The 10,119-nt window shown below is 36.6% G+C and overlaps 1 protein-coding gene and 1 pseudogene across 2 annotated transcripts in view; both read left to right on the top strand.

Annotated features, from left to right (window-relative positions):
- The window catches only part of Cdk19 (cyclin dependent kinase 19), a 172,475-nt gene that overhangs the window by 21,147 nt on the left and 141,209 nt on the right, over positions 1-10,119 (top strand). The gene's annotated exons all lie outside the window — the stretch shown is intronic.
- LOC105743003 overlaps positions 392-10,119 on the top strand; it is a 20,676-nt pseudogene continuing 10,948 nt past the window's right edge.

The raw sequence follows: 10,119 nt of genomic DNA, 5'->3' as shown, positions 1-10,119 counted from the left end.
AACCACTTTGAATACACAGATACAAAATGGACATTCATCTGTATACCCTATTTTTTCTAAGTTCCGTTATTGACTATTATAGGTGTGTAAACTCAGCAAAATATTCTAAAAGAGTCCAGTAGACCATAATAGCATTGGGTCTTCTGTTTACTGGCAATGTCAACCTGTACTTTTTTATTTCACACTATACAGTGGGTATTTTTCCATTTCATTGAATCTTTTTTAGTAGTCGTAGTACTTTTTTTTTTTTTTTTTGGCTTGGGGAATCAAACTCAGGACCTGTACTTGCCAGGCGGGTACTGTGCTGCTGAGCTGTTTCCTCAGCCCTGGTATTTTCACACATAGAGCCTACTGTCTGTCAATAATATTGTGTACATTTATTCTTGAGGGTATGGGAAGTTTCCTTTTTGGCCTTTTGCAGGTAAATTACTATTTTACCTTTTTTAATTTTTTATTCTTGGAGACAGTGTCTAGTTCTGGGTGGCCTTGAGCTATGTAGTCAGGCTGGCCTTCAAACTGTTGTAAATGTTGCTACTGGTATCTTAATTTTTTTAAAGTTTTTTTGTTTTATTCAGGGTCTCACTACGCAGCTCGGATTCATAGTGATCCTCCTGATTTCTGTCTCCCTCAGATTGTGAATGTTGCTACTGTTACTTTTTTTTTTTTAAGGTTTTTTTGGTTTGTTCAGGGTCTCACTACGCAGCTTAGACTCGTAGTGATCCTCCTGATGTCTGCCTCCCTCGTGCTGGGATTTACAGGTGCGCGCCACCACACACAGTCTCAATTGCTGTTTCATCGGGGCCCCATGGGTGGGGCCGGCAAGGGATCAAACCCTCAGCCCCTGCATCTGCTTGAAGGCACTTAATCCGCTGAGCTATTTGGCTGGCCCTTTAACTGCTTTTTAAGAAAGCATTTTGTACATTTATTTTCGAAAAGTGCCAAAATTTGTCAATATTGTATATAAATAATTGTGTTCATTAGCTGTAGTATAGATTATATTTACTGTGTTTATTGTTTCATGGTTTTTTCAATTATGTGGGTATAGTTGTTTAATAAAGAACTGTATATATTTATATATTTTGTACAGACTCCTTGAAAATCTCAATTCTAGGAAGTGCCTAGTATTTGTTATACTTGAAAAGTTGAAAATTCAACAGGCCATGCTGTTATAGGCTCTGAAATTCCTGAGAGATCCCAGATCAGAAGTCTGCTTGTTCCAGAAAGGGTTACATTTGTAAGCCATCTTATACCATCTTATACTGCCTCTGAGTGTAAATGAGAAAATGTTTTCTACTTCCGTGGAAGGAAATGTATAGCTTTTCAAACTTATATTTTTTCTGTGTTATATATGTGTAACACTTTAAAAAAAAATGTAGTTAATTCATACTAGCGAATGCTTCAAACTTGTTCTACTTGCACACACTAAAATGACCTAAATTCTGTTATATATTTTCAGATTCTTAAACTGATAAGAATGTGTGTTCACATGGATCCACATTCCTCAGGACAATTGTAACTAGCTATTGTCACATTACTACCATCAAGTATCTACAACTACTCAGAAGCACAAAACCTAAATAGTTAATTTCTTATTTGTTACCACTTGTATGAGGGGGGTCGGTTGGTTGGTTAGTCAGTTGGTTGGTCTCTGTCTGTCTGTCTTTCTATATCTGTCTGCATGATAGAATTCTGTAGGATAGGGGGCAGGGAGATAGCACAATAGAATAAGCACTTTGGCGCAGGGTCCTGAGTTCAGTCCCCAGTACTGCAAAAGAAAGAAAAGAAAAAAAGAATTCTGTAGGATAAAATACATAAAGAATTAAAATATCAAAAATCCCTCCTGTTGACATGTATAACATCCTCTTCCTGAGAAACTCATGCTGTACTGAGGATGAGAAGCTACACTAAATCAAAACCTAGCAGCTACCAAATACATAAAATTAAAAAAAGAGATATTTTTAAAAAGCCTCGCAGAGCTTTCTGTTTAATAAACCTCCGTTAAAAGAAAAAAAAAAAAAAACCACAAAAAACAAACTTCAGCCAGGCATGGTGGCTCATGCCTATAATTCTAGCACTTGGGGGACTGAGGCGGGAGGATCTCATGAATTCGAGACCATCCTGGGCTACAAGGTGAGTTTAAGGCCAACCTGAACTGCATAGCAAGACCCTGTCTCAAAAGGACCAAAAAAAAAAAAAAAAAAAAGTGGCAGCTGATTTTGGGCTGGACTATACTTTTCCATCTCCTGATCCATACTAAATTGCAAGTTTTTGTGTTTTGTTTTTTTATAAATATGAGTATATACTCATACATAGTTTTCAACCACTGGAAAATAAGTTGATTCATCATGGTACTGCAGTATGCTTTAATATGTATGTGTGTCCTAATAATAGTAGCATGCTTGTGCATAACCATCATACCATTGTTATAGCTAAGAACATCATAATTTTTTAATCACCCAAGATTATGTAACATGGTACAGAAAGTTTGAGAATCTTTAGATTTGCTCCTTAACAATTAACTTGTTAAACTGTCCCTGTTTCTGTCCCTCTCTCCCTATTCTTTTCTTCATTTATTTCTTTAGATAGAAATTGCATTTAGTAAAGCTGTTTGCTGATTTCATTTGATTCACTTAATAAGAATGGATTGTTTAATTTTTTTTGGCAAGCACTGAGGATTAAATTCAATACCTCATGCATGCTAGGCAAATACCCTACCACTGTGGTTTGTATTTTTTAAAACCAGTGTTTTTTTTTTTTTAAATATATGATTTGAAATAGAGAATTATGTGTAACTTATGAATGAAAGAAAAGATCTCATTAAAACATGTACAGCTTTAGAAATTTTCATTTGTTTTTGTTAAATAGGAGCAAAAATGAAGTTAGGTACAGCCAATTATATACTTTCAAAAGTGACCAGCTGGTGTCTGGACTGGGAAGATGGGAGTGGGAGGAGGAACCCCTTCTACTTGTTGGTGGGGATTTCATATATACAATCACTACAGTATATATGCTGCTGAAGTGAGTGCTAGTACAACCACTATGGAAATCAGCATAGAGATTCCTCAGAAATCTAAAAGTAATGTCTTCATTTCACACAGCTATTCTCCTACGTTTCTTTTCAAAAAGAGTTAAAGAGATCATTTTACAGTGATACGTGCCTACCCATGTTTATAGCAGCACAATTCATAATAGCTAAATCTTGGAAGAGGCCCATATGTTCAACAGATGAATGGATAAAGAAAATGTGGTATTTATACACAATAGAGTACTACTTAGCTATAAAAAGGATGAAGTTAAGTCACTTGTAGGAAAATGGATATACCTTGAGAGCATATGTTAAGTGAAATGAATCAGACTAACAAGCTTAAATATCACATGGTTTCTCTTATTTGAGAAACCCAAAATATAATTAAATTAAAGAGCCAGAGCCAGGCATGGTGGTGCATACCTGTGATCCCAGCACTCAGGAGGCTGAGCTAGGAGGATCCTCACAAGGATCCTCTGCGAGCAGCCTGGGCTACAAAGTGAGCTCAAGGCCCCTCTGAACTACATAGTAAGACCCTGTCTGAAAAAAAAAAAAAAAAAAAAAAAACCACCAAACCAAAGAAAAGCTTTTTTTTTTTTTTGGTAATACTTCAAGTTAAGGTATTTCATTGTGAAAAGTGCTACAAATGCGATAAGGGTCACCATCTTCCATTAATTTGCCAAAATAACCAACACAAAGGGCAAGAGGAGGGGAAACCAGTATATATTGTCTAGGACTTTAAAAAAAAAACAAGGGGGTTTTTCCTCTGGCAAGATACATGTGAATCTACAAAAAGGGTGGTGTTGTGGACATCAAGGGAATGGGTACTGTGTAAAAAGGAATGCCACACAAATGTTACCATGGCAAAATAGGAAGAGTCTACAGTGTTACCCAACTTGCTCTTGGTGTCTTTGTAAACAAACAAGTTAAGGGCAAGATACTTGCCAAGAGGATTAATGTGGGTATTGAGCATATGAAACACTCAAAGAGTCAGGACAGCTTCCTGAAACATGTCAAGGAAAATGATCAGAAAAAGAAGGAAGTCAGAGAGAAAGATACCTGGCTTCAACTGAAGGGCTAACCTGCTCCACCCAGAGAAGTGCACTTTGCGAGAACTGGTGGGAAAGAGCCCCAGTTGTTGGAACCTGCTCCTTATGAATTCGTGGGATAAGTCGGGGATGTACGTATGCCATATAGCACCTGATTGGCAGCTGAAGTGTTCTAGGTCCTACTTAAAAAAAAAAAATCATCCTGTGTTGTAAGGATGGTTTTCTTAGTTGAACAGGTGTGTGGTGCCTTTTTACCTCAGAAATATTTGGAGTAGATGTTCTTTGTATCTAGTAGTTGTGTCTAGTTCTTTTTTTTTTTTTCTTTTCTTCAGTGTTTTTCTTGCTGAAAGATATTGCTAAGGTATTGTGTAGGTATATACCCAAATACTCAAATATTTATGAATTATTTGTATTGGTTTGAAGATTCTGTAAATTATCATGGAGAAAAGATGTATCAAAGTAAATGGAAGTCATTTCAGTTAAACAAATGGAAGTCCACTTCAGTTAAATAATTTTTTTGAAGTAAACAGCAAAAACAGCAACAAATAAATATAAGAAGGGTAATTGTTTTATTTTTCTTGACTCTTACTACACTGCCACAAATACAGCATTTTACATTGTGCTACCTCCTCCCTTCTTATCTCTTAAGCTATGGATACAGTTTCATTTTATCCTTTAATTTTTATTTATTTTTTTTTATTTTTTGAGACAGGGTCTCACTGTGTAGTTCAGATTGGCTTTGAACTCACTGTGTACCCTAGGCTGGCCTCAAACTTGTAAGTGATCCTCCTATTTTAGCCTCCTAAATGTTGGGATTACAGGTGTACACTACCACGCCGAGCCATTTTATCCTTTTAAAAACATCAGCTGTAGGCCAGCCAGATAGCTCAGCGGACTGAAGTGGCTGCTTAGGCAGGTGCAGCAACCTGGAGTTTGATCCTGGCTTGCCATGCTAGGACAGGGTGCGCTGATTCAGCCTGGGCCTGTAAAAACTATTGGGAGGCTGAAAACAGGATCAGTACGAGTCTGATCTGTGTAGTGAGACCCTGTAAGCCCTGTACTACATTAAAAAAATCAGTTGCTCTGAGAATTTAATGTGTTGGTGTAATGGTGGGACTGTGGGCTATAATTATGAATAGTTTATCTCAAGAGGAGACAAATAAGACTTCGTATTCTTCTTAGGTTGATTTATGGTAACTGTAGTGGGAAGGAAGTAGGTTTTGAAGAATATACTCAACAATTCTTAATACATCTTTGTAGAATATGCAGGGAAAGCAAAATGTATAAAATTATGAAATAAACACAACAGCAAGTCATTCGATGGCTAGAGTAAGTATTCAGGATGTAAGTTTGGAAATACATTTGAGAGAGAAAAGTAGAGCATGATTCTGTGGGCCACACTAAAGAATTTGGGCTTTAACTTGGTATAGAACGTGTGGGAGGGGAGCTAAAATTCCATACAGATTTCAACATTTCCCAAAATGGAAATAGTTTTGTTTTTTTCTGGTTATAAAGGAGTACATTCTTGTAAAATGTATCCAAGTAACAAGAAATGTAGATAGTGAAAGATCCCTGTAATCCCATTTAGTAGAGATAACAAGTTTCTAATAAGTTTACTGAATAGCTTCATACAGGAGAATTTCATAATCAGTTTTACACCAAAATGGATAGTGGAAAGGGCAAAAGGGATAGCAGTGGAAGCTGGAGACTATTAGAGATCCAGATGAGAAATGACAAGGATTAGTTAGAGATAGTTAAAGAATAGGAAAGAAAGCAAAGAAAAAAATGAGAAAAGGAAAAAAATGGAAACAAAACTTTTTTTGTTTTTTTGAGACAGTGCTGCTATGCAGTTCAGGCTGGCCTTGAGCTTACTTTGTAGCCCAGGCTGGTCTCAAACTCACAACAATCCTCCTGCCTCAGTCTCCTGAGTGCTGGGATTATAGATGTGCCCCACCATGCCCACCTTAACAAAACTTTTTAAAAAGGGGAGTTTAGGAGAGGTTGAAGGTAGGGTAGGGGAATGGGAAAAAAAGAATCTAGTTATATTATGTATACAGGTACAAAGTCTGTATTATTGTGATCATTATGTATATCTAAAGTGCACCAATAAAATCTGATTTTAAAGAAAGGTAGTTAAAGACAGCAAGATCCTTTGGAGGATGTTTCTGTTTTGGTTTGTAGCATTAGCTTTTTCCCCACTGAGAGCTAGGGCTCAAACCCCAGGCCTTGCATATGTTAGGCAAGTATTCTGAGCTACAGCCGCCTATTAGCTGTTATACTTCAGAATTCATGTGGGGATCTTTACAATTTTATTTGGAGGATTTGGCATTAGAATCGGGCAAGGAGCCACTTGGGTATGTCATTGGCAGCAGTACTGAATTAAGGGCTGGCTGACTGTCTTTGAGTAGAATCTTGCTGCTTCTCACCACTGAGAATAGGGCTATAGAATTTATTTCATAAAACTTCTGCTCTTAGTTGACTTGAGGATAATGCAGACTTGATATAGACTGGATTGTGGGATTGAAGGAAGGATCCTCAGCATTTAGGCCACTGAAAGATGACTGGTTGGTTAATGGCTGGGGGTTACAGGACTAAGGCATGTTTTCCTGTCTTGCTTTCAGGTAGGCTTAATTGTGAACTTTAATACATATAAAAATATCTGAATTTAAAAATTTTTTAAATTTAAAAATTTTTAAATATTTAAAAATTTTAAAAATCTGATTTAAAAATCTCACAGGAGATTTCATACTCTTCTTTTGGCTGGTCATCTTTGTTTTTACCAGTTCTTACTGATGGGATATTTTATAATTCCATTTCATTGAATTGCTTTGTGCCACCATTTCAGGGCATTTCTTTAGTTTTATGTTACATCTTTTTGTGAACCTTTTATAAAGAGTTCTTTTGAGGTTTGGAAAGATCTGAGTGAAGTCTTGAAATAGTCACAGCATAAAATTATTTTTTCTCCTGGGTTGCTGTCCTCTTGAGTTTCCTTAGAGTTTATGTGTCATCCCAGCGCCTTACTTGGGATTGAATCAAGGTGTCACATGTGCTAGGCAAGGATTCTATCTCCCTATCTCTTTTAGTTTTCCAGACAGATTGTCACCAAGTTGCCCAGGCTCCAGGCTGGCCTCAAGCTGTGATTCTCTTTCCTCAGCTTCCTACATTGCTGGGATTACAGGTGTGCACCACTGTGCCAACTAACGCCCTTGGTCTTTGTGGTGTGTGTTCATACCATTTACTTTTTAATGGATGCAGTACTTATCTGAGATATTCTATTCTAAGTACTGTATTATGTCCTGAGAAGTAGGTTTTTCTTATGATGTAACATACACAGAATTTAGGAGGGACCATGCCCCTTGAAGTGCTTTGTCCTACTTTACATTGTAGGGAGTTAAAGAAGATCGTAATGATGAAGCTATGTCAAGAAGTTCTGCAGTTTTTTTCATTTGAATTTTTAATTTAAAATTTATCTCAGCTTAAATTTAAGTTCCATCAGTTGTACTCTTGAAAGTCAAGTTTTCCCCCTCTCATTTAAAAGGTGGTTTTCTTAATACCCAACCAAATGAATAGTGTATGATGCATAATGAAGCTAAATTAGCTTGTAAGTTTGTAATTAATAACTTTCTCTTGGCCTCTGCATATTATGTTTATACCTCATTAAAGAGCTAACATGTAATGGGCGGTTGTTAGAGGCAGACATTTCTCAGGTCAGAACTGAGCTGTTGTAACAAATTATGTATTGCTTAACCTTTAAAATGAGATAACAAGCACTACCCTCACAGGATATTTTTGAGAGTTAATCAAGATAATGTACATAAAGAACCTACTGTTATAGTAGTAAGCACTAAAATACACTGCCGTTTTATACAGTCTTGAGAGCATTACACCTGTAATCTCAGCACTCTGGGAGGCTGAGTCAGAATTGCAATTTTGAGCCCAGTGTGTGCAGCTTGGCCAGTTTAGTGAGATCTGTCTCAAAAAGAGCTGCGTATATATGTAGTTCACTGTGAAGGCCCTGGGTCAATCCCTAGTAACACACACACACGCACGCACGCACGCACGCAACAGTATTCATTAAAAAGGCTTTAGAAGACTGGGCGTGGTGGCACACACCTGTAATCCCAGCACTTGGGAGGCTGAAAATAGGAGGATCACTATGGGTCCGATCTGTGTAGTGAGACCCTGTACTAAATGCATTTAAAAAAAAAAGGGGGGGGGGCGCTTTAGAATAGTTTTTCTGGGAAATAAAACAATGAATGACTTTTCTTCTTTGTACTTTTGAAGTTTTCTTTGTACATAAACTACTTAGTACATATTTAAAAATTGTGTCAAAATATGCCTAACATAATTAACTTCTTTCTTTTCTTTTCTTTTCTTTTCTTTTCTTTTCTTTTCTTTTCTTTTCTTTTCTTCTTTCTTTCTTTCTTTCTTTCTTTCTTTCCTTTCTTTCTTTCTTTCTTTCTGGTGGTACTGGGGATTGAACTCAGGAGCTTGTCACAGGGCTATACCCCAGGACCTTTTTAAATTTTTCTCACCAGATTGCTCAGATTCCTAGGTTGGGCTTGAACTTGTGATCCTCCTACCTTAGCCTCCATAGAAGTAGAATTATAGGCAAACCACTCCATCTTTAAGTGTACAGTTCAATGGCGTTAAGTACATTCATGAGGTGAGCTGCCATTACTGCCACTCATCCATAGAACTCTTTATTTAAAACTGAAACTATATTTATTACTTAAAGAATAAATCACTATTTTTTCTTTTCCCAACCTCTGGAAACCAACATTTCATTTTGTCACTGATTTTTTTTTTTTTTTTTTCCTGTGCTAGGAATTGAATCCAGTATCACCTGACCAGCAAGTTACGTCTTTATCCCTTTATTACTATTTTGAGGCAGGGTCATGCTGGTCTTGAACTTTTCAATTTTTTTTGCCTCAGCCTGCTAAGTAGCTGATATTATAGCTGTCATCCTTTTGTAACTGGCTACTTTTTCCTAGCATAATGTTGCTGGAATCTGTTCAAGGTTGTAATGTAGGCTTTGTTAGAATTTTCTTCTTTTTTAAAGACTGAATACTGTTCTGTTGTATGTATAACTACATTTTGTTCATCATTAATTGACATAAATTCTTTATTTTTGGCTATCGTGAATAAGACTGTTATGAACAGAGGTGTATGCAGATATCTTTTTTTTTTTTTCTTGTATTTAGTACAGGGTTTACAGGGTCTCACTACACAGATCAGACTTGTAGTGATCTTCTTGTTTTCAGTCTCTCAAATGCTGGGATTACAGGGGAGCGCCACCACGCCCAGGCTCAATCACTGTCTCATAGTCCCTCGGGTGGGGCCAGAATGGCTTGTGGTTCTGGGGGTTGAACCCTGGTCCCAGTGTCTGCCTAAGCAGGCACTTTAATTCACTGAGATATCTTGCCAGCTCCTTTCAAATATCCTCTGAATCCTTGTTTTCAGTTCTTTTCCATGGATCCATCTGTGAAATTGCTAGATCGTATAGTAATTCTCATCATTTATTCAAAAACTTGAACTTTTATTGTAGTATCTTTGTCTTTTTTTTGTATTATAATTTACAAAAAGCCTTTTTTCATATGGTAATTCTATCTTTAATTTTTGTCTCTTTCTCCTTCTTTCCTTCCTTCCTTGAGCTAGGAATCTCACTATGTTGCTTAGGCTGGTCTCAACTTGTTGCCTCAAAGGATCCTCCTTATCTCAGTCTTCTAAATAGCTGCAACAATGGACTTCATGGTACCATACCTGGATTACTGTGCTTGATTCTTTCTTTTGCTTGATTTTTTTTTTTATTTTCTATAACTGATTTAAAAAAGTACTTGAATGATTAACACAAAATCATAAGCAAGCTTCCTGTTTGCAGTGTTAATATTAACTGAAGCACATGTACTGATGCCTGAAAACTGCATTTATAACCGTTCTTATATCTTTTTTTAAAATTTTTTCTTTTTATTTATTTACAAAATCTCAAAACAAGATTTTAGGAGAGCAACAATGGTTAGTACATTGTGTATTGTTACTGCCAAA

The sequence above is a fragment of the Octodon degus genome, unplaced genomic scaffold (genome assembly GCF_000260255.1).
Source record: "Octodon degus isolate 3935 unplaced genomic scaffold, OctDeg1.0 scaffold00090, whole genome shotgun sequence".
In the NCBI taxonomy this organism is placed as follows: Eukaryota; Metazoa; Chordata; class Mammalia; order Rodentia; family Octodontidae; genus Octodon; species Octodon degus.
This window is presented reverse-complemented; position numbering and strand designations above follow the sequence as displayed.